Below are 6,104 nucleotides of genomic sequence, written 5' to 3' on the forward strand. Positions count from 1 at the left end.
CAGTGAGACAATAAACCAATCACTGTGTCCATGAGACAATGAACCAATCACAGTGTCAGTGAGACAATAAACCAATCACTGTGTCCATGAGACAATGAACCAATCACAGTGTCAGTGAGACAATAAACCAATCACAGTGTCTGTGAGACAATGAAAGAATCACAATGTCAGTGAGACAATAAACCAATCACAGTCAGTGAAACAATAAACCAATCAGAGTGCCTGTGACATTAAAGCCGTGTCCATGAGACAATAAATCAATCACATTGTCTGTGAGAAAATAAACCAATCACAATGTCAGTGACACAAAACACCAATCACAGTGAACATGCGAAAATAACCAATCAAAGTCCGTGAAACAAGAAATCACAGTGCCATTGAGACAATAAGCCAATCACAGCATCTGTGAGAAATTAAATCCAATCACAGTGTCGGTGAGACAATAAACCAATCATAATGTCTGTGAGACAATAAAACAATCTCACTGTCCATGAGACAATCATCTATTCAGAGTGTAAATGAGGCAATGAACCAATCACAATCTCTGTGTGAAAATAAATCAATTACAGTCTCCAGGAGACATTAAACTAACCAGGGTGTCCATGAGATAATGAACCAATCACAGCGTCTGTGAGACAATTAACCAATCACAGGGTCAGTGTGACATTAAACCAATCTCAGTTACAGGCAGACAACAAACCAGAGCGTAGGTGGGATATTAAACCAATCAGAATATCCATAAGAAATTAAACCAGAGTGTCACTGAGACAATAAACCAATCACAGTTACAGTCAGATATTAAATCAATCACAGTGTCTGTGAGCTATTAAACCAGACTGTCAGTGAGACAATGAACCCAGCACAGCGTCTGTGAGACAATAAACCAATCATAGTGTCTGTGACCCAATAAACCAATCAATGTGACAGTGAGATGATAAACCACTGTGTCTGTCTGACAGTAAACCAATCACAATGTCAGTGAGACAATGAACCAATCACGGTGACAGTGAGATGATTAAACCACTGTGTCTGTGAGATAATAAACCAATCACAGTGTCTGTCTGACAGTAAACCAATCATTGTGACAGTGAGACAATAAACCAGAGGGTCAGTGAGACTATAAACCAATCACGTTGACAGTGAGACAATAAACCAATCACAGAGTCCGTGAGACAATAAACCAATCACAGAGTGCGTGAGACAATATACGAATCACAGCGTGTGAGACAATGAACCAATCAGTGTCTGAGAGACAATGGACCAATCACAGTGTCCGTGAGACAATAAACCAATCACAGTGTCTGTCTGACAGTAAACCAATCAGAGTGACAGTGAGACAATAAACCAGAGGGTCAGTGAGACTATAAACCACACAAATTCACACGAATGTAGATGTGATGAACGGAAGTTTGAATGTGGGAGATTCTAATTATAATCCAGAACGAAAAGAGAAGTTTTAAGACTCGATTGAAAAAAAAGTTTCTGTTGGGCCAACTTGAGATCTCTCTGTGAGGTTTCACCAGAGATGTGAAGAATAGTTAGTAAAAGCTGCTTTACAGTGTTAGTTGGGAATGGTGAGCAGACCCGCCCCAGACACCCGCAGAGCTGGGCAAGGTTCATTAGACAGCCGGGGATCGGAGATGTATTTGGCCCGAGAGCATTCAGTGCGTTATAAACCGTTAGTAACATGTTAAAGCCAGTCCTCAGATGGACGGGAAAGCCGAGTAGGGATCTGACAAGTGGACCGATCTGTTCAGCTTCCGTGGTCTCAGTGAGGGCTCCAGCAGAGCGCTCTGAAACAGCGGCAGCTACCTGAGGGAGTTTCACAGGGACCTGGGGAAACGCCATGATGACAACGACCCAACCAGCGTCTCTGAGACAATGAACCAATCGCAATGCCTGTCTGACAATGAGCCAATCACAGTGTCTCTGAGACAATAAACCAACCACAGTGTGTCTGAGACAATAAACCAATCACAGTGTCTCTGAGACAATAAACCAATCACATCTGTGAGACAATGAATCAACCAGTGTCTCTGAGACAATGAACCAATCACAGTGTCCAAGAGACAGTAAACCAATCACAATGCCCGTCTGACAATGAACCAATCACAGTGTCCGTGAGACAATAAACCAATAACAGTTTCAGTGAGACAATCGACCAATCGGAGTGTCCGTGAGGCAATAAACCAATCAAAGTGTCTCTGAGACATTAAGACCATAAGATATAGGAGCAGGATTAGGCCATTTGGCCCATCAATTCTGCCGTCATTCAATCATGGCTGATCCTTTTTTTCCTATCTTCCCCTCAACCCCAGTTCCCAGCCTTCTCCCCGTAACCTTTGATGCCATGTCCAATCAAGAACCTATCAATCTCTGCCTTAAATACACCCAGTGACCTGGCCTCCACAGCTGCACATGGCAACAAATTCCACAAATTCACCACCCTCTGGCTAAAGAAATTTCTCTGCCTCTGTTTTGAAAGGGCACCCCTCTATCCTGAGGCTGTGCCCTCTTGTCCTAGACTCTCCCACCATGGGAAACATCCTTTCCACATCTACTCTGTCCAGGCCTTTCAACATTCAAAATTTTTCACTGAGATCCCCCCTCATCCTTCTGAATTCCACTGAGTACAGACCCAGAGCCATCAAACGTTCCTCGTATGATAACCCGTTCATTCCTGGAATCATCCTTGTGAACCTCCTCTGGGCCCTCTCCAATGCCAGCACATCTTTTCTAAGATGAGGGGCCCAAAACTGTTCACAATACTCAAGGTGAGGCCTCACCTGTGCCTTATAAAGCCTCAGCATCACATCCCTGCTCTTGTATTCTGGACCTCTTGAAATGAATGCGAACATTGTATTTGCCTTCCTCACCACCGACTCAACCTGCAAGTTAACCTTCAGGATGTTCTGCACAAGGACTCCCAAGTCCCTTTGCATCTCAGATTATTGGATTTTCTCCCCGTTCAGAAAATAGGCCACACATTTATTTCCAAAGTGCATGGCCATGCATTTTCTGACGTTGTATTTCATTTGCCACTTTCTTTCCCAATCTCCTAATCTGTCTAAGTCCTTCTGCATCGTACCTGTTTCCTCAACACTACCTGCCCCTCCACCAATCTTCAAATCATCTGCAAATTTGGCAACAAAGCCATCTATTCCATCATCTAAATCATTGATATACAGCATAAAAAGAAATGGTCCCAAAACTGACCCTGGGGAACATCACTGTACGCCAACCAGACAAGGATCCTTTTATTCCCATTTGCTGCCTCCTACCAATCAGCCAATGTTCTAACCATGTTAGTAACTTCCCTGTAATACTATGGGCTCTTAATTTGTTAAGCAGCCTCGTGTGGCACCTTGTCAAAGGCCTTCTGAAAGTCCAAGTATACAACATCCACTGCATCCCCTTTATCTATCCTACTTGTAATCTCCTCAAAGAATTCCAACAGGTTCATCAGGCAGGATTTTCCCTGAAGGAAACCATGCTGACTTTGTACTATCTTGTCCTGTGTCACCAAGTCCTTAACAAGTCCTATCTTGTCCTGTGTCACATTGTCCTTAACAATTGACTCCAACATCTTCCCAACCACTGAGGTCAGGTTAACTGGTCTATAATTCCCTTTCTGCTGCTTTCTTCCTTTCTTAAAGGGTGGAGTAACATTTGCAATTTTCCAGCACCATGCCAGAGTCCAATGATTTTTGAAAGATCATTTCTAGTGCCACAACAATCTCTGACGCTGCCTCTTTCAGAACCCTAGGGTGCAGTTCCTCTGGTCCGGGTGACTTACGTACTTTTAGGTCTTTCAGTTTTTTGAGCACCTTCTCTCTTGTAACAATAACTGCACCCACTTCTCTTCCTTCACACACTACAACATCTGGCACACTGCTAGTGTCTTCCACAGTGAAGACTGACGCAAAATACTCATTTAGTTCATCAGCCATCTCTTTGTCCCGTTATTATTTCTCCTGCCTCATTTTCAACTCTCATATCCACTCTCATTTCTCTTTTATTTTTAACATACAGTACTTGAAAAAACTTTTACTGTGTAAACCAATCACAGTGTCTGTGAGACAATGAACCAATCACAGTGTCCGTGAGACAATAAACCAATCACAGTGCCCATAAGACAATAAACCAATCACATTATGTGTAAGAAAATGAACGAATCACAGTGCCTGTAAGACAATAAACCAATCACAGTGTCCGTGAGACAATAAACCAATCACCAAGTCTGTGAGACAATAAACCAATCACAGGGTCCGTGAGACAATAAACCAATCACAGTGCCCATGAGACAATAAACCAATCACAGTGTCTGTGAGACAATAAACCAATCACAGTGCCCGTGAGACAATAAACCAATCACAGTGCCCGTGAGACAATAAACCAATCACAGTGCCCGTGAGACAATAAACCAATCACATTCTCATTGAACCATTAAGTCGCTGGTTTGTAACACGGTAGTCCAATCACAATGCCCAAAAAGCCATAATCCAATCACAGTGCTCTTGAGAAAATAATCCAGCCACAGAGCTCACCAGACCATGACCCATTCACAGAGAGCATGAGACAATGACCCAGTCAGGAATTCCACTGGACAAAATGCCAATCGGATGGCTCCTGGGGCAGATGTCTTGGGAGGAGAGTGAGGTACGTGGTTATCTAGACAGCAGCTTGGCCTCGGCTGGGGCAGCACCCATGGGTGTCCACTTACCCTCTTCCTGTTGGCATTCCTCTACCTCCTCCTGGGACAGTCTGACACACTCCAATTCATCCCGTTCCGAATGCTCGCCTTGGGAGGATCCCTGGAACAGCATGCGGACACCTCAGAATCGAGAGTAAATGGGCTACAAACCTCAGTACGATTCCTACCACTGGGCCCTAACAGCCGTACAGTAGGACCTGGGATAGACCTGATACGATGGCATAAACATCGATTTCTCCAACTTCCAATAACTTTTCCCCCTCCTCCTTTCCCTTCTCTCATCTCCCCCTGGTGCCCCCTCCTCCCTTCCCTTCCTCCCACGTTCCACGTCCTTCTCCTCTCAGAATCCTTCTTCTCCAGCCATTTTTCCCTTTTCCCCTCACCTCCCGATCCCTGGCCCACCCTCCTGGCTTCACCTATCACCTTGTAGCCGGTCTGCCTTCCCATTCCCTTCCCTTCCAGTCCTGAGGGAGGGTCTCGGCCCGAAACCCCGACTGCGTATTCCTCTCCACAGCTGCTGCCAGACCTGCCGGGTTCCCCCAGCGTTCTGTGCGTGTTTCTCCAGACCTCCGGCCCCTGCAGAATCGCTCGTGTTTGGATTGTAAGACATAGGGGCGGAATTAGGCCATTTGGCCCGTCGAGTCTTTGATTGCCCTATGCGGCACCGTTCTGCGCCCCAAGACTCTGTCAGATTTCTGCAGGTTCACCGTGCACACTACCCCGACTGGCTGCGTTGTTGCCTGGCGTGGAGCCTCCGCTGCACAGGATCAGAAAAAGGCTGCAGAGGCTCGTAGAATCAGCCAGCACCACTGCGGGCTCAACCCTCCCCACCGCTGAGGACATCCTCGAGGAGCGATGCCTCAGAAAGGCAGCGTCCATCATTACGGCCCCCATCACCCAGGACATGCCCTCTTCTCATTGCTACCATCAGGCAGGAGGTACAGGAGCCTGAAGACACACACTCAACAATTCAGGAACAGCTTCTTCCCCTCTGCCATCCGATTTCTGAATAGACATTGAACCCATGAACACTACCTCCCTACTTTTTTTAATGTATATTTCTGGTTTGCACTGCTTGTTTTAACTTAACTATTCTTGAACCTGGTGGTGAGAGTCCTGAGGCTCTTGTACCTTCTGCCTGATGTCAGCAGTGAGAAGAGAGTATGATCTGGGTGGTGGGGATGGCTGATGATAGACGCTGGTTTCCTACGACAGAGTTTCATGTAGACATGCTCGAGGGTTTGGAGGGCTTCACCTGTGGTGGCCTGGGCCAAATCCACTACCTTTTGTCCGATACGATCCAAATTCGACCTTATCTACAAACATCTTCTCCTCTGAACCATTTGTCTTCAAACCAGTTGATTTCTGCCTTGCATACAGCCATAATTCT

At 45.7% G+C, this 6,104-nt stretch overlaps 1 protein-coding gene across 1 annotated transcript in view; it reads right to left on the bottom strand.

Annotated features, from left to right (window-relative positions):
* The window catches only part of LOC134339745 (transcriptional-regulating factor 1-like), a 160,246-nt gene extending 155,451 nt beyond the window's left edge, over positions 1-4,795 (bottom strand). Inside the window, exon 1 of the mRNA XM_063036494.1 lies at positions 4,724-4,795. The gene's annotated coding sequence lies outside the window, so the exon portion shown is untranslated. The remainder of the gene's footprint in view (positions 1-4,723) is intronic.
* Between the last annotated feature and the right edge of the window lie 1,309 nt (positions 4,796-6,104).

Source organism: Mobula hypostoma, chromosome 30, assembly GCF_963921235.1.
Source record: "Mobula hypostoma chromosome 30, sMobHyp1.1, whole genome shotgun sequence".
NCBI lineage: Eukaryota > Metazoa > Chordata > Chondrichthyes > Myliobatiformes > Myliobatidae > Mobula > Mobula hypostoma.